Genomic DNA, 25,484 nt, shown 5'->3' on the forward strand with positions numbered 1-25,484 from the left:
AATAACACACAGTATATTGAGGTACACTATAGTGGCGTTTACTGCATTTTAGTTAAATTGATTGCCGTACACTGGAATAGTGTTGACTCCAGTAGTGTACCATAAAGCGGGGCATACTGGAGTAGCATATAGTGGAACAGCGTAAAGTGGAGTTGCGTAAAGTGCAATAGCATACAGTTAGGAGCAGTATAGTGTAGGGGTGGTGAATAAAATGGCATGTAATAGAATACGGTACTGAACAGTATAATACCATAGAGTAAAGTGGTGTAAACTGCAGTGGTGTACAGTGTAGTTGGGTGGAGTAAAATGGAGTAACGTTCAGTAGTCTAAAGTAGAATATGGCAACGTATAGTGGCCTGGCATACTGTAAATAGCATAGAGTGCAGTGGCATAAAGTCAACTCTTATAGATTGGAGTGGCGTAAAATGAAGTGTGTAAATTAAATAAAAGGTACCGTAAAATTCTATGAAAACAAATCAATGTTATATATCCACAATCTAAATTATAATATGTAAATTTTAATTTTGTGACTGTATATTTAAATAGTGTAAGTATTTGTAAACTTAGAAGTTCTATAAAACATACTAATACATTGTGCATTATAGTACTGTGTACAGTTCACGCTATACCACGATACATGCTATACCAAGTCATTGAAAACGTTAAATTAGAGTTGCTGTCCCTTGCAGGTCTCCATCCTTGCTTTCGCACATTCTACACAATTTGTGACCTATCAGGGGTGCTGTGTGTACCTCATGGTGTGCAAACCATTTGCTCAGTACCAAATGCACACAACAAAGGAGAAGGTTGCAAACTTGGCAACTGTGCTTGAAGCCAGGACTACACTGTGGCCAGGTTAGTTATTAGAATTGCCCAGGGTGTTTTTAGTAAAACCCTATTCATTGATCTGAAAAGTTAGGATTATGAATGGGCCCAATGAAGTCACCACCCGGAATGTCTCTTCTTTTAGACCGCACTGTAAAAGATAGGCACGTGATCTAGTTTTTTCAGTGTTATGCAGTGGTCACTAGTGGCACTAGCCACCAAGAGACCAGAAATTACTTTGCTCTGAATCCGTCAACATCAACCATAACACAGAGATCTCTTAGTTATGAAATCAAACTGGCCTCCATGCCACAGGCTGTAGGAAAGCACATTTGAACAGGATACAGCAGGCCTGTGGCAAAGGTATAATGACCCAATCCGATCCTGGACATTAGACAAACATCGGCCTGAAATGCTGGATCTAGCAATGTCCTTTTAAGAAAGGCATTATAACCATGGTGTTCAAATCTCTGAGAATGTGGACATGCACAGAGAGGTTGCCTTCACACATGTTTACTCCTAACTAGTAATCCAAGCTCTGGTAGCAGCTCCTCGTTTAATAGAGATGTTCACAACACCCAGCAGTTATGCTGATGACACGAGGCACCTTGGAAAATTCCATAACATAAAATAACAGGAATTGTCGCTGGTGAATTCTTCATGTGAAGATTCACAAGGGAGCTACATGAATAAAGGATGCAGAAGTTTAGTTAAAACTTGCCCAGTCCCAGCTCAGTATCAGTCTTTGTACAGATGTCCCCTTTGAGTTTTGCACATTTCCAAATTGTCACCTGGCTCCATATTGCAAGTGTAACTTTCAGCTTAACCTGGTTTATGATCAACAGCATAGCTTCCTCGTCGATTTCCTCGTTCCAGTCATTGCAAATTGAGTTGAGTCTATCTCTCCAGACAGACACTATGGGGCATATGTATCAAGCAAATTTTTAGTCGCAAACGCTGCGATTCGCAAAATACAGCGTTTGCGATTAAAAATTCGCAAAACGGGATGTATTAGGCAAATTCCCAACGCAAATTTAAGGAATCGCTAATTTTGCGATTTCTTAAGTTTGCGTGAGCATTTAAGAAATCGCAAATTGCGATTTCTTAAATGAAATGTAACACTCACCAAAGGATTGCGATTAATCCTTAAGAATTTGCAAATTACCACCAACTACTAGTTGGTGTTAATTTGCGATTTCTTTTAAAAATGCACGTTTTGTAATTTTACAAAGTGCCACGTGACGCACATACATGCCCTTAGGGCATGTATGTGCGCCATATGACCACACATGCTAATTTCAGGGGTGTATCAGGGTGTCATCTTGACACCCTTGCACCTTTGAAATTATTCTCAAATTGCGATTAGCAAATTGCGATTCGCAATTTGAGAATTACTTCCCATACATTCCTATGGGTCTCCTGGCCCATAGGAATGAATGGGCAGGTATTCCTTAATTGAGATTTCGCAATTTGCTAATCGGAATTAAGGAATTTTAAGAAATCGCAAAAAGTTTGCAATTTTTTAAATACATCCTGTTTTGCAATTCTCAAATAGCGATTCCTTAAAAATCGCTATTTGAGAATCGCAAATGGTGATGTTGATACATATGCCCCTATGTCATTCTACTTCACTTTCTTTTATTATAAAACTCGTATCCTTCCTCATCTGGTGAATAAAAGTAGCACCCAAAGGGAACACATTCTGTATTGTTTGTCTTCCAGGCAGACATCGTTGGACTGTCAGGGTTATTTGTTTTATTTTGCTTTTTTTAATGTATCTTCATGTTTTGAAGTTCTCTTTTGCTTAGCAGCAGTCTACTGTGGTGCATGGGCAGCGGACATTAAGTAACTATATATTTTATATCAATAACCGAGGTGCATGAGTGATAAGGTTAGTCAATTCCATATCAAAATTGAGCTAGCGGCGCTGCGTCGCAGGCCAGAAGCTGCTGCTAGCCCATTCAATGAGTCCTTTTACTCGTATCGATATCTTTTGCAGGAAGGTTGAGAGACTTGCAGTCTCTGTGATGCAGGTCTCCTTTTCTGAGGGGAATTCCAGAGTCTGGGTGGTTTTGAAGCTAGGTCCTTCCTTTGAAGCTAATGTTCAGTCCTTTTTATTTGAACCAGGAACTGATTTTCCCTGAGTTTATGGCTAACTGTTGTACTACAGAAAAGGAAGCACTTCATTGTTTAGATGCAACAAAGAGCTATTTTGATTTATCTTGAGTATGTGGCTTCTTTCTGACAGGATGTGGTCTCGCGGCTGGACTGCCGACTTTGGAGCCTAGGGGCCAACTCCACATCCTGTGATTCTGGGCAAATCACTTAATCTCCCAGTGCCTACCAAAAAACATGAATGTGTCCTTTTGTAACGTAATTGGTGCACGTGTAAAGCGCTCCAATACCTTCAGGTCGAGTTCGCGCTATATAAAAACCCGCAAAAAAAAAAGAAAATGAAGTCTGCCTTTTACAGAATGGACAAAAATCTCTTTCAAAAATATTCCTAGTACAGAATATAAACTATAAACGGACATAGAACCCCTTGGTAAGAAAGCAAGGATAGGTCTGGCACACAAAAGTAGCACATTATAGAGGTTTTTAAGCAGTGAAAGTCACACTCATGACAAGGTGTGGAATTAAGCAATAACCTATAGATTTTCACAAACATGTTCCATTACTGCAACATTGCTAGATACGCCTTCAGAATGCAAAATTAATGCTAACCTCTAACCTAAAAACAAGGTTATGACTACATCTTTTCATGTATTAACTACAATGCCCCAGGAACAGGAAACGTCCTTGAGTTCTTCCAAACGTTGGTACAGTACAGCCTCAGTGGAAGCTACAAAAGAAATTATATTGCATTTCAGCACAGCGCTACAGAACAGATCCCATTTCAAATATTTAATTAAAAGAGATGCACTGTAGAGAGAAAAACATGCACACGGAAAACTTTCCATTGCACTTTTAAAAGCCATCTTGTCTTCACATGTAAATGTAAAATGGGAAAATTTAAAGTTTATCCATTAAATCTGCTCTCACAGCTGCAGAACTAAGACTGTCTAAAAGGCACACTCTTGACCTGGAGCCATGTAAGATCTACTGTCTAAAAAATCAAATATGGGAAAGTGAGGTGAGGAGTGCAAGAGGCAAGCTAGAGTGAGGGGTTGACTAGGAGATTGAGACCGCATTCAGTGATGTCATTGACACCAAAACTTTGCTTAGAATAACATTGACGCAATCATTTAATTCAACTAATTGCTATTTTTGATTCTCTAAATTTCTGTCCTTTGCCATAGAGAGTTTCACTTTTGTTGCTAATGCACCACAGCATTGCAGTAACAACTGAACATAATTATTATGATGTGGAAAATTGATGCACGGAGTAGAGGAGCAAGAGCTGGAGTTCTACAAGTGCAAGGTTTGGAGTGGGAAATTTGGGCGATGCGAAAACAGAGAAATAAAGAGGGGAAATTGGCTGTAGTTTGAGGTTTTTTTTTTATTGTAAGAAATGCAAAACTGAGTGAAGAAAACATCAAAAGATAAACAAGGCAGCCAAAAAAAACAAAAATTCAGGTATGTGACTTTATGCGATCAGTAGATTTGCTAGCCCATATTTTCCAACCATTCTTTTTACACACAACCAAATAAAACAGGACAGGGTTTCAGTGACATGATCTCACAAGTGGGTGTCCAGGAAGAGATGATCATTATAGTGGAGGGTTATGGCAAAGGATCGTCGCCCCACTGATGAAAGGCTGCAGACAGAAGAAAAATAAAATGACAATAAAACTATTTTGTCATTTTATTTTTCACTTCAAGTCCGCAGAGTATAGGGCGGGCGGGGTCATGTTGCAGCATCAGCAGCAGGGGAGGAAGAGCGGTAGGCAGTCAAATTGCTCATGTCAGTTTGTCCGGCTGTCTTAGGACGTCCAAACTGGTATGCGCACTTGGATATCTCCAGGCGGTTCCTTGGCGATATCAGCAGTGCTCAGGTGCACAAGCTACCACTCCCTGCTTGAGCGTGAAACCAGACTGCTCCGCCCAATCCCAGTGCTTTTCTCATGCTGGGAGTAATAGCATAAGAGCAACATTGGGATTGCGTGGAGAGTCCCGGAGCCTGTGCTCATCAGGACTGCAGTTCCGGAAGCAGAAGATCACAGAGGTGGTGGCCGGCAGTGAAAGATAAGTCTACATTTATTTTACATTTTTCACCACACTGCCCCCACTCATCGGATTGGGAGCAGCTGCCACTGGTAAAGGGCTGAGGTGAACAGAGAAACCAACACATATTTTGGTCATGATTATAAGGGGTTTGTTGTTTTCTGACCCCTGAAGAAACTCTTGTTTGAGCTGTGGCATGAGTTCTGAGTTGGGTGTTATTTAAAGCATCCAGTAATCACTGGATGCTTTAAATACCTAATCCTTTGGTAGATCCCAAATGGAGCAAATTTTAATAGGGTTAAAGTGTATTATACTTACCTTACCGTGTGGATTTTGGTGTGTGAAATACACAAATCTGCACATTATTCACCCAAACCTCATGATAGGCACTATTTATCATACCCGATATATAACATAGCCATGAGTATCATTATTTAGGAGGTGCGATAAATAGCACCTTTATTCCGATGAACTCATAATCGGGGCCTAAGAGGGGACATTTTAATAGGAAATACTATCTTACAAAACCACTAAGTGGTAATTTGGCATATGTCAGTGGACTCTGGGCCTGGTGCTTTCACAAGGATATGATGTCACACAGGTACAACGTAGCAATGAAAAATCATGTAAAGGTCCAACAATTTACATATTCCTTCAACAGTGACAATCTGAGCAACTAGAGGTGACACACCTGTGGTCAAAATGAAATAAAATCAATTTTTTCTAAGCTTTTTATCACAAACAAAGATAATGAAATAATTCTTGCAAAAATTCATATGAGCACCTACCAACTGTTCCTATAAAGTCATAGTAGCGACTGATCAATGGCTTTCCAGAGCTTAGCCTGTGACAATAAACCCAACCTCAAAAACATCCCACATTGATATGTGTCTTATATCCAGCAGTACTATCCATCTTCCCTCATGCCAACCCTCTCTAAGAGTTTACGCTGCAATGTTTTACTTCAAAAAAGTTTGTTCATACACACACACATCATACCTTTCTAAGAACTTCTCTATCAATGCCTACCCTTTTAAGATCTCACTTAAAGCTGCATGTCTCAAACTGAAGATCTCATCCGCCACCAGTTCTGTTTATTGCCAACTGCTTCAGTACCAAAGTTCATGTACCAGCAATGTTCTGCTCCTTTAGTAGTCTGTACACCACTTCTATGTCTGCTTATCCAACAATGACATGCACCTCAAAGTGAATGTTTCATCCACCAGCAGAACGCCAGAGTGCTTCACCAATGACAAGACTCAATAGGAACTCATCCACTAATGCCAGGTGTAAGCGCTGGCCCAATGGCAAGCCTTTCTTACAGCTCATCCACATGCCTAAGTGCTTTACCAATGACAAGCCTCTCTAGCAACACATTCACCAATGACATTCTAAAGTGCTTCTTTAATGACAACCCTCTGTAACACCTCATGCCCAAGAGCTTCACCTGTAACAAGCCTAAGAGCTCATGCGCCAATGACATGTCTGAAGACTTTGCCACCAACAAGAATCTCTAACAGCTCATCCACATGTCTGAGTGGTTCACCAATAACAAGCCTCTCTAACAGCATATTCACCAATGATATGTGTAAGTGCTTTACCAATGGTAAGCATGTGTAACAGCTCGTCCACCAATGACATGCCCAAGTTGTTCACCAAACAGATCATCCATGAATGCCCTGCTATTCTGTGAGCATTCTATGTCTTTTAGAGCTTATCAACCTCAACCAGTGGCAAGCGCTTCCGAGAGCCCATCGCCTATAACCTTGTTTCTCTAAGAGCTCACTCACTTCTATGCTGTGTCTCTTAGAGCTTGCCTTTCTAGCAGCTCATCCGCAAATATCATGTTCCTTCACCTGCACCAAGCATCCATAAGAGCTCATCTGCAATTTATTCTGTTTCTGCCATGAAAAATGTTACCAGTTCACATGAACCATGGTTTTAGTTGCTCTTGTTAAGGGACTGGCAACATGAAACTGGAATTACACAGTTTTAAGCGGTTCTATGACCGTCAAGCACTTTGCAATACTTATTGATCATTTTAGAAGGCATTTTGTAAAGAACGTGAGTGACATTTTCTAGGATCTATCTATCACCAAAAACTGTTCCGGAGCTGCACCCAGTCCTGTAGAATGGGGTCCTCTTAGGGTCTTTTGAATCTTTAAAAAAATATATTTTAATATTAAATGCATGCTGCTTAATCTTTAATGTCATGTTTTTCATTTATTTCAGTGTTCCTAGATTTTAAAGGCGAACTCGGACACCCTATTTTATTCTGAAGATTAAGTAAGGAGGTCCGGAATCACCTGGGCTAAAGCCTTCATTAACTGCAAGGAGTAGAAAAGAAGGAAACTTTGTGCATCCTTTACTGAGACATCCCTAATCCCCAAGAACATACCGTGCCACTAGTTGTAGCTGTACAGAAAGGCGACCATTTGATCCTCCACATTTCCAATTCTCATCTCACTGCCCTGTGACCTTTCAGAGTGTTTTTCCTCAGTGATGGACTTCACCAATGCTCCTGTTATTTTTGGAGCAATATTTGGTGTTTTTTTCCTACTCATATTAATATGCGCTGTAGCCCAATTTTGCAACAGAAAGAGCAGATCTGAAAGATATCGACAGCAATATATCAATACCGTGGCTGCCGGGCCCAACGCAGTTCCAAATATAAATGCGCAATTTAACCACCCGATAGCGGCACCGACACACACCTTAGCACCTGCAGCAAATTATCCAATGGGTCCCGGGCACCAGTATCCCGCTAACCTGGCTCCTCATCATTATCAGCAGCACCACCAGAATTTCAACAGTGGTGCCGTCAGCACCTACACGGCATCAACCATGCCGCAGCCCACGCCTCAGTTTGATGCTCCGCCCAGCTACTCTGAAGTCGTTGGTCAGCCTTAATAGGAGAGTGTGCTGAGATTGTTGAAATCGTGATTGTTATTTGAAAGGAACTGAACCTCTTTGAATGCACTTCAACTAGAATTTGATCTGTAGCATACTTACCTACATGCCATATCCGGATGATAGAAACTGATATTTTTAAAAATTGGAAAAATGTTGTGCGACGACAGTAACACAAAGTGGCAGCAGGAGACGCCGCAAACAACGGTTTGTAAACTGTGCTTCAGGACTGGACAAAACAATCTTGGCAAATAACACTACAAACCTTTGACTCAAACTGTAAACCTGTTGAAAAGTAAGTGCGTTGTCTATTAATGCCTCAATGACAAGTGTCAATCATCCATGGCATTCTGCTTTCAACATACTGGTTTCGACTGGACTTGAATCCAAGGTTGTCTACATAGTAAATATTCATGATCGATTTGCACCTGCCACAACAATAAATACTGACAAAGACAATAGGTTTGATTTTTGTATAGTGCAAACACTCAGACAAAACACAGGAACACAGGAAACATGATCACAAACCAACACACACCTACGGGCAGCCAGTTCCACTGAGACACACATACACTCATTGCATGCAGACCAATATCACCATCAATGCGCACAGACATGCATACCCTGTGAAGCAGGTGGCACATTGTGGTGAAATGGGTGATTGCAGCAGATAAGTATTGGGTGATGTGCACAAGGCGGCAGTAGTGTTGCAGCTCAGGGATGAAGTGGGTGATGTACCTTATTGGAGCACTGGGAGAAACACCTGACAGGAGTACTGAGTGATGTGCCTCCGTGGAGCCCTGGGTGACGAACCTCACATGAGAAGTGGGTGTTCTGCGTCAGCAGAGCAGTAGCGGCAATAGACTGACTCCAAAGAGGTTTCAAGCTGTTCTATGTCAGGTGTAATCTGTTTGCCAAGTCCTGTGATTTTTTTTCTTTGCCTCCTGGGACCTGAAGCACTTTCCCACTTACAAACACAGAAGTGACAGAAACAGAAGGAAAAGAATAGAATATTGAGACCGAATAAACAGCTCATGCCTGACATTTTGTAACTTTAAGGCAGGACCACTAAAATTATGTGGCCGGAGAGGGCTAAGTTTTGTGGCAGGGTTCAGTAAATTATGCGTCAAGAAAAGCCAATTTATGTGGCATAATGCGGCACATTTTGTGATAGTATTACTTCTTTATTTTGTCAAGTTAACACTACCTGGTCATTAATTGCACATCATTAATATCAGCTTAACACCCAAACATAGCCATTAGCAACAGAAAGGTGACCACTCGACATTTGCAAAGGGCCTCCCGCTGTACGGCAAACATGTGTTGCTGTGTTTTTAGTAACTTTTGAACTGTTTGAGGTAGAAACAAATAGTTTTGCTGTTAAAATTTGCAGATTATGCAGCAAAGTTTGGATTATGTGGAAAATGCGGCAAATCTATAATTATACAAAAAATGCTGTAGCCGCACAATTGCATAATTCCAGTGGCCCTGGTTAAAGCAGAGTATTTTAGCCTTTATTTAGCACATCTAATGATCCCTTTATAGGAGCAGGAATCTGTGGGTAGATTTCTAAAATGGACAGGTTTGTAAAGGCACCCATATTGGACACAAATGGTGCACAGGGACACACATACAGACATGAACAACTCACAAATAAGCACAGATGTACACCTCTCGTATCTGCAACAGGCTACAAGTTATGCTAGGCACCTCAGCTAGACCTGAGTGTTCAGCCAATATGATCAAAGCAAAACCACAAGTTCCAGAATGCTAATTAATCACTTGCCTGCTATGCACATGGATGGATGGAAAATTAGATTTTCTTTTAATGATTGTATTAATTCAACTTGTTTTTAGTTTGTTTTGTCTTTTTCATCTGTGCCCTTTTCCTCAACAAAATCGCCTTTATTAAAGTGAATAGTTCTGAATGTGTTTAGGTACATTAGTTTATACAATTTGTAATTTATTTTTGTGTTGCAATATTTTTACTTATGCATGATCATAATGAGAAGGGCACTAAAAGTTAAAGTAAGGACTTGTTTCTATAAAAATGTAATACATAAGCCAACAGTTTATTATAGAAGGACGTATTTTTTAAGGTTATCTAGATAGAAATGGAAATGCATTTTATGTTTAATTAGCTTTATTGAATTGATGACAATTATAAAGAATAAGCCATGAACTTAACATATTAACATCGGAATGGCAAAAAGGAAAAGATAGGCAGTAAAATAGAGTAGAATGCTATTTACATTTTGACAATATCATAGGGGGTGGGGGGGAAGGGAACATAATATAAATCAACAACTGTAGATCGAGTATCAATATCAATACAAACTACCGAAGAAGAAAGAAATAATCAAAATAATCAAAATACCTAAAAAACGATCCAATTATGGAAAATAGTGTAAAAGAAAAAGCAGAGCTAGTAGTAGTCTATGGAGGTTGAACATTTTCAGAACTAGTACGTGATACACAAATTGTTGTAACCTTATTTAAATAATTAGTTAAAGGTGACCAAAAAAATCCCTGTTTACAACTGGTTTAAAAGAGGAAGTAAAAGCAAAATCCAATCTGTGATAGTGACAAACATTATTCTACAAAGACTTAACTGAGAGTTTAATGGAACATTTCCAGTTTAGTGTAATTTGCTGAAAGGCTAAAGCTAACATCAGGTCAAATAATTCCTTTTCATGTAAAAGTGATCCCAACGACTCTGATAAACTTCCTGTAAATAGAATAACATTTGATAGAGGAATATGCAAATTAAAGATAATTGAGATATGAGACCAGATTTCTTCCAAAAGGAGGCTACAGCAGGGCAAGAGATACATCAAACCGGCCAAGGGAAAATCACAAGTCCAACAAGTCTTATTATTATTGTGTGTGAAGTTAGCTATGGATAGTGGAGTAAAATATAATCTATAATATAGAAAAAACATGGATTGAGTGGTAAATACGGATCTAGAGACCTTCAAAGATCTAGCCCAGATCTTGTTCCAGAAATCAGCACTCCAAACACAACCCAAATCCGTCTCCCAGGTAAGTTCCAATTTAGATTTAGGACGGTCAGAGGGTGGGGTAAGAAGAAACGTATAAATCAGGGATGCTTTGGGAAGTACCCTTAAAATTCTGAGAAGCGTATCCTCTGCAGGTGTAGAAACATCTGAAGGAAGAGTATAAAAACACATAGAATTATGCCCTTAAGGACTGAGAATTTTTGCCAAAACGAGTGAGGACACTTAAAGGTAGCCTGAAACTGAGGGAAAGTACAAGGAGTTATACGATCAAACATATCTTGGACCAAAACAATTCCCCTAGAGATCCAGGATTCCCAATAAAGAGGTCTATTGTTAATAGTAATGAGACAATTGTACCAAAGAGGAGACTGTAAGAAGAAGTCTCTAGAAATGATCTTCAACTGGCAATGAGGCCTTAATACTGAACAAGTATGTCTGTGGGAGGGAAGTAATATTGATCTTTGTAATAAAGGCAAGAACGTACTTTATAGAGAAAGGTGCAAGTAGGGAACGTTCAATGGTGACCCATACAGGTGTTAAGGGGGAGGAGCCAGCAAGAAGCCATAAGACAGACGGCCTTGTTATAGAGCCGAAGGTTGGGAAAATTCACTCCTCCATTAGATTTAGGTTTCTTAAGCTGTGACAGGGAAAATCTGGATTTTTTATTATTTCATGAAAATTTGGAGAGGCGGTAATCAATTTTCTTAAAATAAATAAACTGAATGGGAATCATAGAAAAGATATACTGCAGAAAGGGAGTAATCATCATATTAATAGAATCAAGACAACCCCACCATGATAGAAAAAGAGGATTCCAGGAAGAAAGGAGTTTTGAAATATGATCTAGTCATTCTTTCATGTTAATTTTAGCTGAATCCGATATGGAATTGTTGAACCAAATGTCTAAGTACTTGATTCTAAAACTGTTTCTTCGGAATTTAGTTGAATCAAAATGATGCTTTAAACAAAATTTGGTAATGGCAAGGATTTCTTTCTTTTATGAATTTATTTTACAACCTGAAACTAGGGACAAATCTGAGATTTCTTGCAATAAAGGAGGAATAGAAGTTACTAGATATAAAAAAAGCAAAATATTGTCCGCATAAGCAGATAATTTCAAATGTTGATCACCCTAAAGAAATCCATAAATAGAGGTATTCTGGCGGATATGAGATAGAAGGGTTCAAGTGATAAAATAAATAAAAGAGGAGATAAAGGGCAACCTTGACATACACCTCGTTGCAATAGAAAGAACTGAGAGAGAAGGCCATTAACTTTTACAGAAACTAGGTATCGTATACAGTAAAGAGATAAGAGGAATACATTTAAGACCAAAACCGTGCCAATGAAAAGCTTTAAATAAAAAGAACCAACCTACTCTATCAAAAGCTTTCTCCAAATTAATAGAAACTGCAGCTAAAGAATAAAAAAGGGTTGGAGCCTTATTTAAAACATTAAGTTGTAACCGGGTATTATCTGATGTTATTCTACCTTTGACAAAGCCACACTGTTCTAGACCAATTTAATTTAGCAGGAGAGATTCAAGACGTAGAGCGAGTAATTTGGCAAACATTTTAAAATCAACATTTACAAGGGATATAGGGCGATAATTCTTACATTGCCTAGGATCACGACCATCTTTATGAATTAGGCATATTGTAGCTTCTAAAAGGTGCCATCCGCCTTACCAGTAATACAAAAGTATTGAAAAAGATGCAAGAGTTTTGGAAGTAGTAGGTTTGAAAAGTGAAGGTAAAATACTACTGTAAACGCATCTGGGCCCGGGATTTTATCTTTTTTAAGGAGACTTAAAGATTTAGATAATTCCAGAATTGATAAATAAGATTCTAGAGATGCAAAATCAAGATTTGCATGAGAGGGTGGGGAAACGCGACTAAGATAAGTATCAATAGAAGAGACAGAAGTAGAGTATTTCGGAGTGTATAGTTTTTTATAGTATTTCATAAATTCATCTAGGATGTCCTGATCTTTGAAAAGATGCTTCCCATCCGATGAGTGAATGGAGTCTATCAGCACAAGCTGTTTCTGAGATTTGAAATAATTAGCCAAAAGTTTGCAAACTTTTTTTCATCCACTATAGTAATGAGCACTATTACGAAGGAGAATAGATGAGGCATTATCCGTAGTGATTTTGTTAAAATCCAACTTCGCTTGAACAAGCTCCTGTAAGGCAGAATCAGATGAAGAAGTCTAAAACTGATGTTCTAGGCGTTTAATGTTAGCTAATAGAATTCTATGATGATCAAGTGATTGTTTCTTTTTTTTGGAATCAAAGTCTATAATAAAGCCACAAGCAGTAGCGTTAAATGCATCCCATATCAATAAAGGGGAGGTACCCGGATCTGTGTTCAAAGAAATAAATTCCTCAGCAAAGAGATAAAAGAGGAAGAAAAAAATGGATCATGCAAAAGAGAGTTATTAAATCTCCATCTAGAGGACCTGTGTTGTAGACGAATCAATAACCGGGGCATGATCAGAGATCACAATCAGTTCAATTGAGGAGGAAATAAGATTATGAGTCGAAGACTTAGAAAGAAAAATCTAATGTAACTGGGTCAGGGAACCATGCAGGAGAAAAAGAAAGAAAATTCTGTTATATCTGGATTACATAGTCTCCAGGCATCCACCAAGTGAGTCTGGTGATTGTACTTTGGAATTGCTTATGAGTCTTGTGAGGGACAAAACAAATGTGGGATTGGCAGTCAATAAATTGGTCAATAATCTGTTTACAATAACCTCCTAGGATAACAAATAAATCTTTATATTGAATACATATTTTTGTACCATTAGACCAAAAAGAAAGAGAAATAACAGAACATTTCAACTTTTATGACATAAAATAATTACACAATTTTTCTTAGTGGTCGTAGGAGACACTAAGACTAAACCAACCCAATTCTGTTTGAGTTTGAGCCTCTGTCGCCGACAAATGGGTTTCTTTCAACAGAACTAAGTCAGGATGTATGAGGCTAAATGGGATAATATTTTCTGCCTCTTATAGGGTTAATAAAACCTTTCAAATTCAACAATAGAACTCTGAATGTAGAGAAGAAGAACTAGAATAAAAACAACACGATCAATAGTAATGAAAAAAGAGGAATAAAATAGTGAGGGGAAGAGAGTATAGGAGAAAAAATACAGTAAGAACAATGAGAGAAAAGTTACAGAAGAGGAGTAGGAAAGAGAGAAAGAGAAGACAGTACATGTCAAAAAGAAATTAACGACTGTGATACGTAACTTCAAAAGGAAACAAGCATAAACAAGGACTGGCAACAGACAGTAAAGATGGCACAGCTGACAGAGGGAAAAAACGTACCACGTCAGGAAGTGTAGACAAAACAGGAATGGGTATGCAAGAAATACAGATGATCTGCAATGATGATAGGAAAAAAGAAAAACAAATAGAGACGACTTAATAGTTAATACAAAAACAACCATCAACATATAACCTGTAAAGAAAGCAAAAAGTGAAAATCAGGATGAAATTATCAAAGGCTGTCACACAAGAGCCAAGTTATAAAGGAAGGACCAGCAGTATCCATGGAGGCCACAAAGTATGAATAAAGACTTTTCTGAAGGTATGCAGGATTTTTAAATGTAGAGGTTCTGGAGAGTCACCTAAAACAAGCATGGATGAAATAATCCATAGCGCACCTAAGGCATGCAAAGCTTGTTGAAACTCAAGGTATTCTTTGCGTCATTTTGCAGTTACTGTGGAAACGTCTTAGGACAAAAACAATTTAGCTCCAGACCAAATTAAAAGATAAGTACATTTCAAAAATAGGAAGATTACGCCACAGGACTTTGAATGAGCAGATGAAGAAGACAGGCAGAGACCCAGTCTATGGGTGCACTGGATATTCAAAGATGCTGATGCAGGAAGGTCCAGAAGTTTCGGAAGAAAGGAGAGGAAGAAGGTCACAGGGTCATCTCTATCAATTCATTCTGGAAGACCATACAAGCGAAGGTTGTTGCGCCTGTTTCTGTTTTCAAGATCGTCAGCTGACTTTTTTAAGAGCAAAACATCCTTCTCCAGAGATAAAATCTTTGCAGAGACATCCTGTATATCACTTAAATGTTGTTCCACTAGTGATACCCTGGAATCAAGTGAAGAATACTGAGAATCTAGAACCTGTAGATGAGTTCTGGTTTCCTCAATAAATGGTCTCAAAGCATGTATTTCCTCCAAAACAGTGTCCAAAGATACAGGCAAAACAGATTTCACAGAGAAGGAGGGTCTTGCTTAAGCCTTTTGTTATCAGAAGAGGGTAATTGCATTTTTGATGGCGCAATGGACACAGACGCTGATCTAGAAAAACCAGATTGAGCCATATTGACAGTATTATGAAAATCAACCATAGAGGGCTCTAGGGAGGAAGAGCCCGACACAGGCAGGCCAGCAGTAGGTCTCCTACTTGAATTAAATAAATGTTTACTTCTGCCCATGTGTTAAATGAAGCATTCAGTCCAGCATGAGCTCAAAGAATCAGTAAAAGTCTCCTCCCAATAAAATAAAATAGCCCAATGATTAAAAACTTTAGTTTTAAATGAAAGGAATACAAAAACTACTGAAAAAGATCCCACCATTAATAGATAAAGTGTGGATAAACAGTACAGCAGCAGAAAGGAATAACACCAGTCGGGAAGTGATTCAAAATGGCGGCCAGTAAGCAGCTACCAGTGTCCCTTGACGTTATAGGGAACCAGAAGCATAAAACACATTTAAAATGCAGCCTCATGTTTAGATGTTATTCCACTACATGAATTTCCTCATTTCAAAAGAAAAACAGCACGGGGACCACAGCAACTGATGCAGAATTTCCCGACGTGTTGAGGACCTTCGTGATTAGATGGCCATCTGGAAAGACGCCGCGCGCACATCCCTGAAGTGCATTTTAAATTGAAATATAAACTCCCATGGATACCATGAACCCAGTAAAAAAATGAAAATATTCTTAAGAAAAATGTATAACCTTGATGTGATATAGGGTAATAGTTGCCGCTTGTTATCCCTTTACATAAGATAGTTTGTAAGATGCTTCCATACACGCAAGCGCTAGGCATATTGTTTTAAACAATCAGCGTATATAACTGACATTCTACAAAAGAAAGCACAGAGACGCAACACAGAAGTAAAACAGCATAAATGCTAAACAAGAACAAGATCTCTCTGGACTCTTCAATGACATTAATCAAGTTTTTTAATGGTTGCTTGATTTAAGACAGCGAAGCACCGATGCAGCCAACGCATTTCATCCTGAATAGGGCTTCCTCAGGGCTGCAAACACAACATGTATCCAGTCAAACAACAATAAAGAACAAAACATACAAATCTTACAGACATAACATTACAAATCAATATTTAGTGATCTTGTGCGTCTCAATATTCAAACTAAGTGCATTCCAAACCAACCATTTGGTTTGGCAACAAACTACCTTTGATCAGAAGAACTGGGAAAAGAGAGAAAAGAAACCAACCACCCAACATCATCGTGGAACATTCCAAGGAAGAGCCAAGACAAAGAAAACACAAGTGGAAACAAGGGAAAAAAAAACAACGAAAAAAATGTCCTGAGATCAGACACCACCAGATACAGTGAAAATCTCTAGAAGACGAGTCAATTACCACATGTTCTCAAGTGACTCATTTTGCCAAAAAAGTCCACCACCAAGATATACTCCAGACTCCGAAATTGCTCCTCACCAATAAAAAACTGTACTGCAATTAGTAGTATATTTTCATTGCTACGCAGATGGTGAAGAGATCCGTAGAACCTGTACAAACACACCAGAATTAAAAAATATAGCCAACCTCTAAACAAAAACAAACATAGTTTGCCACGCTAAACAGTGTGAGCATGAGACCAAGAAGGGACAATACTTATCATTACCTCAAATTGAGGAAGTTGAATCACACATAGTGTGTCCCACTCGTCCAGTCCAGATCAACAATAAAATGTTCACAACGGTAAGTTGATCAATAGTAGCTAGAACACAAAACAGGTTTTCTCAAAAAGTAAGAAAATCAAAATGAGAGCTATATAATCAATCAAGTGGCTACTCGTGCGTGGAGGAAAAGGTAATACTACCTCCACTGTGTAATACTTCACCCACACATTAAGTGAACTCTAGGCACAGGCACTTTGGTGGTTTAACAACACTAATCTTAAACTTGCGTTGTTCGTCAAATCGATAATTTGTTATATCTAAAACTGTGCTCAGGCACCCAACATATTTAAATAGAAAGTGCACAGGTCCATAGGGAGGCAAAGTTGACGCCACTACCCGCTAAACTGTACACGTGGTAGTTTAAACCTGGGATTACATGAACGTGAATGATCTCGTGAAGCCCCATATGTATGAGCGCAGGATTCATCTCACTCTTTAACTTCTATTTTAGCTGAGGCACACACGCAAGCTGACTGGCAGCGCCACGCTAGTAACAACCAAATCGCCCCCCTTCCCCCGAGAAGCATATTTTGATATAGGTTACAACAACAGTGCACGCTTGTGTATTGCGGTGGGGGCGTGATCGAGGTTAAAGTCCCCGTCGTGCGGACCCATCTACCCGGGCATAAAATAAGGCTCACATTGCCATAATACGTGTTTAGTGAGAAACGCAAATGCCACCCGATAGTAATGCGGTGGTCCAAATACAATATATAACAGCGTTATTTTCTCCAGAAAACCGTACCTCCGTTAACTAACCGGGGGGCATATCAACAAGGAGCTGCGATAATCATCGCAAAGCGCGATTAGCGCTGTTTTGAATATCGCCGGCTATCGCTGCATTTCATCGTGGAGATATTGCGTTATTATCAATGCTTATCTCCAAGGCGATAAATAATGCAGCGATAGTGGGGAAATGCGGGCTTATCGCTAGAAATCCAGCGATAACACTACAGCGATAGGGAATCCATTGTTGATACGCCATGGTGGTCGTAGGCAGACAATCCACCTCCCTTTATACACATAGCTAAGTCTGAAATTTAGCAGACGTTAGCTGACGGCGTTAACCCCGGTTAGCGCTGATTTGTATGTCGCAATAGGTTTCAGGGTCCGGCTTGTTGATGCAGCGATGTGCGGTTAGCGACTTTTTCACTGTTGTTTTCAGAGGGAACACCTTCTTTGCATCTCATTAGAGATGTGATGCAAGGCGTTAGTGAAACGGCGGCTGACACCAGGAAACACGCGCTGATGCCTATTAGCGTGTCCTTGCTAATACTGAGGTAATTCAATCACCGCTTTCCAGCTGTAAAAGGCCATTAAAGCAGCATTGTTGGCCTTGATGATATGCCCCCGGGTCCCCATTCGAAGCGGCCATATCTCCCTTAACTAGCCGAGTCCCCATTTCAAACAACCCCTTCTCACGTTTGTATTCCAAATGTAGGAAGTGTGCGGGCAAGTTCCGTGGGACGCGATCTTTCACGCTCCCACCATCGATGAAGTAGCAAGCAAAGCCATCGCGTATCACATGGCTTAATAAAGCCTATCACCATGTCCATGTTACGGAGCGCGTAAAGCACGTCAGTAAGCCAAATTCCAGAAGTGTCAAAGCTATTAAAGCTTTATTGACACTCCTGCATCATTCCCTATTGCCTGCGCTCATCCCAATACTAAAACTTAAGTGTCAAAGTAATAATGAAATTTATCAGCACTAATACTCATGCACTCATATCCACGTGTATTTTAATATACATATGAATGCAACGCCAGATTAAAAAAATTCAAATATTTAATACACAAATTAGATGAAAACTTCATGTTATAAATGTGGCATTCTTATACAGCCCTGCCTTAAAAATAGCCTAACATTAACAGGTCAGTATGTTAAATCCTGTCCTGGAATTAACACAATGAACTTACATCAACCACCTTGTGCGAGATCATATATCAACGTGCGTTTATGCCCCTCTTACTGGATTGTGCACTCAGACATACATTCCTGTAAGGTGCACACCGATAATACGGCTCCATTTCCGCATTTGATCGCCAATAGTAATATAGTGCTACTAAGCCCAATCATAGCAGCATATATACATATGGCCAAATCAATACATGTCTCACTGCCACTTAGTTTTGACAAAGAAAGCAAAGAAGAGAAGAACACCAAAGTGTAAAAAAACAAGTTTGGCATACTGAAATAAATCAAAGCACTAGTACAATTCATTAATATCACGTTCAAATTAATACATATGTTTTACATCTTAGTGGTCCTATATTTTTTCTAAAAACACTCTAAGAATGGTCTAAAATGCGTTTATACTGCACCTATAAGTGCAGTTAATCTAAAAGGAAGCAAGAGAGAGGAAGAAGACACTTCTTAAGCAGACAACATTTCTTATCATGGAGGACAAATGTACCCCCTTGTAAAATCACACAATGGTGAATTCAACAAACATATTACTCAGGATTGAAACCTATTCCATGTATTGTATGATGACCATACGCCACCAACGTTATAGTTATTTAACAGACTGTTCCTATCAAAGAAATCTAGAGTCTTTCCTTAAGCACATACAAAACAAACAGTCATTAATTAATACAAAAATGACCTACTCAATCGGCAGGTACAGCGAGCCCATTTGTGAACTATTTATTTTTAAAATATTTTGATATAGCGCCTACAGTGCCCATGAGTGAAAAAGTGCTATACGTAAAAAAGTGTAAATATGAAGAAAAAAAAATCAAGATGGGTGACAGTGGTATTAAGTGGAAGGTCTAGGTACACATATTTACAATTCTACTATACATTACATTACACAATGTGGAACACTTTCTAGAAGATACACCTATCTTCAGCAGATCAATATATTCAGCCCAAAACTTGAAAGAGACCAGTACTGCATGGAAGTGAGAGAAGGAAATAAAGATTGAGCAGGAACTGAGTTAACTGCTCTATGATTGAAGGTGATGAGGAAATAGTGCTTCTAGAAGGCAGAGTAGAGTGCTAGAATTGGGTGCAAAGCCTGAGAAATACTCATTTAAGATATGTTTTCTGCTAAAGACAGGCATTGCAAGTAGAAAGGTGTCAGAGCTGTGAGGATGACGAGATCCTCCTGAGATCTGCAACTCCTTGGCCAATAAATAGGAGTGTTCAAAATGTAGACGTTTGGAGATTACGCACACAATTTCATAGGTAGGTCTATCCTCAGTAGAGAGATAGCTAAAGCAGAAAGAGGGACTGGTATGGGTGTAGTAGATACATAGAGAGCTCCAGTGCTATTGGGGGCACACAAAGGGACTACAGGGGTTGTATAATCACACAAAGAGCAAGCAGCTTACACAGGAGAAGCAGGGAACGTGAACATACATTGGAGTTGCAGTGGTGTGAGGAGCACAGAGAGGGGATGAAGAGGCGGGAGGACATGCAGAGGGACAGAAGGGGGATGGAAGGAGCTTCAGTTCGGCTACAGGGACAGGTTAGGGAGGCACGTACCTGCTGCTGCAGGCAGGCTGGAGGGACTCTGTGGGGCAGCAGGGGTCTGTGGACACATGGGTGGGCTTTCGTGTTGGGTGCGGCAACAAGAGGGGCTTTAAGAGATGTGACACACAGAGGTTGCAGGGAGAATACAAGAACACAGAGGACTGCAGTGAGGTAGAGCACAAGGAGGTGATTGTGGCAGGTGTGGGAAATACAGAAAAAAGAGAGACAGCAGGGGGTAGAACACACCCATCATCATACCTCTATACAACCAACATCCTAAACAAATACACGCAACATCATACATCCCTACAGCTAATATCATACAAATACGATGGAGTTACTGGACACATGGAATGACCATCAACTCAAGCAACATCACCTGTTCACACAACCACCATCAGAATTCCACACACCCACTATCAGAAATAATCACATTCACCATCATACTTCCACGCATCTAACATATCAAACACACCCACAATCATACATCAACACAACCCACATAAAAAATACCAAAACAAGCGAGACAAAATTGACTAACAAAGACTAAACTTTAGTGGGAGTTTTAGGTTGACCAATATGGCAACACTGTTTTCTCTATAAAACTACAAAAGCATGACATTTGTAAGTTATGATGCCACCTTCAACTCATGTCTTTACCACATCGTCAGACGTTTTCAAACAAAAAGAAACACACTACACAATATAAACCATAAACCCCATTATACACCCAACCTCTCCATATCAATATAGGCATTGTGACAGTTACCTAAAATTATCCTTTAGATACATGCATATTGCACACTGGCTACAGCCAGTGTGTAGTTGTAAATGGGTTCCAATTTCCATTGGAATTTTTGTTTTTGTTTTTGTATTAACTTTGATGCAGTTCAACATATCTGCATAATATTTTGTGAAACTAATTAATCCAATTTAGTCTGGCATGGCAAATTTCACACAGGTCCAGAGTGTGGGTGCGGGGGGGCCTAACAGTGGTCAAAAAGTGACACTTTACATTTTAACTCCCACAGAAGTCTTTGCTTTCTGATGCATAAAAACGTGGCATAAAAGTAGAACTTTACTCAAGGCAGTAGTTTTGATTGGTTTGGTTTAAATCTATTGAGTAGGTCTGGGGAAATTTCTGTTGAAATAATGTGGACTTGAAAAAGTTAAAAAGCTCAATTACTAGTCTTGTTTCAATTCCAATGTACCCAGTAAATTATGTTACCATCTTCAAAGAAATGACATGATCTTCTGTAAATCTATTGACCAATTTTCTCTTCGGTTGGTGAAAACATTTGAAATGACGGGCTGAAATTCGAGGTGATAATGTGGAATTGGGACCTGAATTACTTCTAATCCCCATAATCCCCATTTCTATTGGGACCATCAAGGTCCCACTTGTGCTCCTCCAGTGAGGGCAGAGTTAGTGGACACTTGGAATGAGCATCACAGTGATCTGAAAAGCATGTTTCATAGCTGCTATTGGAGTTATGCATTTCACGTACATGCTAAATAGCAATCATGTGTTTATTAATGCCTAGTATAGTGATTCATTCTATGCAGTATGCAGCATGGTTGCAAAACTGAGATTATCACCTCCACATTGCTCACTATTTAGCTGGTTGAGTTTCACATTTGGGGGCATATTATCAAGTCCTGGCGATAAATATCGCCAGTGCCATTTAGCGGGAGTTTTTTTATCCCCTTCTTTCCCTGATAATTATCGCCTTGACAATGACGTATTATCAACATGTCGGTAACAGGCGATAGTGTCAGGGAACGGCGTAGAAAACTCCTTCTAACTTCTTAGCGATGGCGATAGAGAACCCGGCGATCGCGGACGGAATCTAGTGAAAAGGCCATTAGGGGCAGAAAAGTCCCTTCTACCCTTCTGGCGATAAGTCTGTGATAATATGCCCAAAAGAGTGAGACGTGCAGACAGAGGTACTGACAGGCAGGTGATGCTGACAGATGGGCTGACAGGCAGATGATACATGTATTCATATATATTTCTAGGGATTCAATATAGCATGAGACAAGCCCTGAGGGGCATCAGGGTGCTTTACAGAGAGCATGAGGGTTTCTGCACAGATTGGTGCTGGGTGTGGGCCAAGAGGAAACCAGACACAATTCGGACAAACTCTGATGCTGTTCACGGAAATCTAATGTATCATTGGAGGCATGCCGGTTTAAAGTAGTTTGTCTAGAATCACAAGATTTTACGTCAAGTGTTGAAGCTGGGATTAGAACCCTGGTCAGCAGGATTCATCTTCAACAACTTGTTCATGGAGAAATGAAGAGATAAATCAATATAGAGCAATGCCCCAGAGAGAGAGAGAGCTGGAGGGACAAGGATTGAATGGATACAGGGTCAGGCAAAGGGAGAGACTGTCAGGTAGACCGTAAATAGACAGAATAGATAGAGGGCAACATGATCCAAAGAAAGATCGAGAGAGAGCAAAGAGGTAGAAGACAGGACGACACATAGGAACATGAAACGATTAGCTACATGGTCGACTGGCAGAGAGAACTGACTGGATGGATGGATGGATGGACTGACATAAGCATGTTGGATTTGTTAGCTGGCTAGGTCGGTGTATGAATGCGTGGTTAAATGGTGGATGGAGGGATGCTCAGATGTATGTTGGCTGGGTGGATAGTGAGTGGACGGGAGCACAGATAGATGAATGGATCAATACGGTAGAGAGGGAAAATGATGGATGGACTGAAAGAAACTAAGAGATCGACAGGGTGAATGATGGGTGGAAAGGTGGATAATGGGTGGGTGAACAGAGGGTCCTAGAGACAGGGAACGCAACAGGTTGGGTGGGTGCATGGATAGAAAAGTAGAGAGAAAGGCAGGTAGACCAACTGGGTGGATAGTTGGAAGGCAGGGCCAAGGGACAGAGATGAACTGGATAGATGGATGGATGGACGGACGGCTGAAATGCAGACCAACAGGATGGATAGCTGGGTGGTGAACCAGGAGACAGGCAGTCCGACTGGATAGATGGCCGAACGGCTGAGATGCAGACCAACAAGATAGATAGCTGGGTGGATGAGCCAGGAGAATGGCAGACGAGGGCGGCCCTGCAGAGGCCTGACTGCTGTCAGTCTTATGATGCATGCTTCAGATGCACTGCCCAGGCAGGGCTGTGCGCTAAGCAGGGCTTTAGGGGGATGAAAAAGCTCATGGGGGTGGGGGAGGGTCTCTCAAAGGGACGTGGCAGTTGTAATTAAGGGCGTGGTTTCAAAACAAAATAGCTAAAAATCTGTTCTTAGCATAGCATAGTGTGCCACCCCACTGGTATTTTGCTTCTTCTGTCATTGCAGACAGATGTATAATACAAGTAACAGTACACCTACAACAAGCCAAGACTATTGGCTTTGTCAATGGTTGTTAGTTGCGTAAGATAAATAGGCCTTAAGTATAGATTTGTTGTTTATAATATTGAAAATGCTTCCGTCCTTAAATGATGAAACTGAAAGAACTATAACGAGTCTCGTTGATGTTACAGTAAAGGCAGTGAAGGGGGGTGTGCTGAAGTGTTTGAAGGAGCCATTGCGCCCAATTGGTTACTGATTTTACTACAGACTTGGGGAGCAGAGGAGTCTATTTTCCTTCTATAAATTATTGGAGACATTCTTGCTACGACACTGACCCCATTGGTTTACGTGGCCATGATAACAGGATTCTGAAATATTAAAGTGACAAAATCCAAAAATGAACACACAGAGCTAGCAAACCACAGTTAAATACTTACACCACATAGAAATATATTCATAGGTGCTCTTCCGTTCTGGTGTCATCTAAATGTGACCTACAGAGCTTCTTTGCTTAACACAGAGGGTTATAGTAAATTATCCATATGTGAAGTTCCATTGAAGCAGATGGAGCAGAGGGACACCAAGGTATGAGACTCATGTGAAACTTGCAATCTCAACAAGACTGACTGCACTGCAGCAGAGTTCTCTAGTTACAAAGAATCACTTTGGTTTCAAAAACAAATGTTAAATACATACAGATGAAGAGGGACTTTAACCAGTAAACAAGCACTTGCAATGCCAAACGTTTAGTCCAGAGATAGTGCATTTTGCAAGGTAAATCTGGGGCTTGTGGCAAAGAAGATTGTAAAGGTTCTGGTTGAGAGAGGTATTTGGGACCTTGAAATAAGAGGTCATTGTTATCTTGGCTCAGGACACACTGACCTCGGGAGGAGCTCCTGTTACACACAACCTAGATCGGAGTGGATGCAAAGCCCTAAGGAGAAATATAGCCTTTCTGGACATAATGGTAATCTTGCCCCGCTGGACCTGCGTCTGGAGCTTGGATGCCTCGCTGGACCTGCGTCTGGAACATGGATGCCCCGCTGGACCTGCGTCTGGAACCTGGATGCCCCACTGGCCCTGCGTCTGGAACCTGGAGTGGGATGTGGAGGAGCTGTGGAGTCGATGAGCCGTGGCGGGAGACATTGATGCGCGACGATCGCCTGTACCTGGTGGTGAAGTCTGGCAGGTCGCATGGAGACTCCTTGCTGACCTGTGTGAGAAGACCACCTTGCGCACCAACGTTGTGAGGTCCGCATCGCATACTACGATCCACCACTACACCGGTGTGCACGGAGGGGATTACCAATGGTGTGTGCCGTCTCCCTGCATCACAGGCCAGATGATGTTGGGCTGGCCGTATGCTGTGGAGGCTGAAGCACCTGTGCAACAGCGCACTTGTGTGGCATGAGCGCTGCGCCTTCACGGCTAAGGGGGCAATGCTGCTTCAACTTCATCGGGAGGTCCACCAGCGTACTAGGCGGCCACTGCTGTACCCAGCTAAGTGAGATCACTCCTGGCTGAGGCTCCTGCTGGCTGAGTCACAGATTTGGAGAGAGTGCAGTGGATTGCGCCACAGGGTCAATGACCAGGTAAGGAGAAGGTGGGACACGTAGCGCAGGAGGGCCGTGGGTGAGTCGCTCATGCCTAACACACATAAATGACACACTCTCAGTGGCGGCTCTTCCGCTATGACTGAAGAGCGTTGCCCCACCGCCTAAAGCAGTGCAGAAGAGGAACATCATCACATGATGATAACTCAATCAATGAAACAATCAGGGGGATTG

At 40.6% G+C, this 25,484-nt stretch overlaps 1 long non-coding RNA gene across 1 annotated transcript in view; it reads left to right on the top strand.

Annotated features, from left to right (window-relative positions):
- The window catches only part of LOC146862112 (uncharacterized), an 82,709-nt gene extending 72,878 nt beyond the window's left edge, over nucleotides 1-9,831 (top strand). The window contains exon 2 of the long non-coding RNA XR_014978099.1: nucleotides 7,222-9,831. This is a non-coding gene — a long non-coding RNA (uncharacterized LOC146862112). The remainder of the gene's footprint in view (nucleotides 1-7,221) is intronic.
- Nucleotides 9,832-25,484: the final 15,653 nt, after the last annotated feature.

This window comes from Triturus cristatus, chromosome 2_2 (genome assembly GCF_964204655.1).
Source record: "Triturus cristatus chromosome 2_2, aTriCri1.1, whole genome shotgun sequence".
In the NCBI taxonomy this organism is placed as follows: Eukaryota; Metazoa; Chordata; class Amphibia; order Caudata; family Salamandridae; genus Triturus; species Triturus cristatus.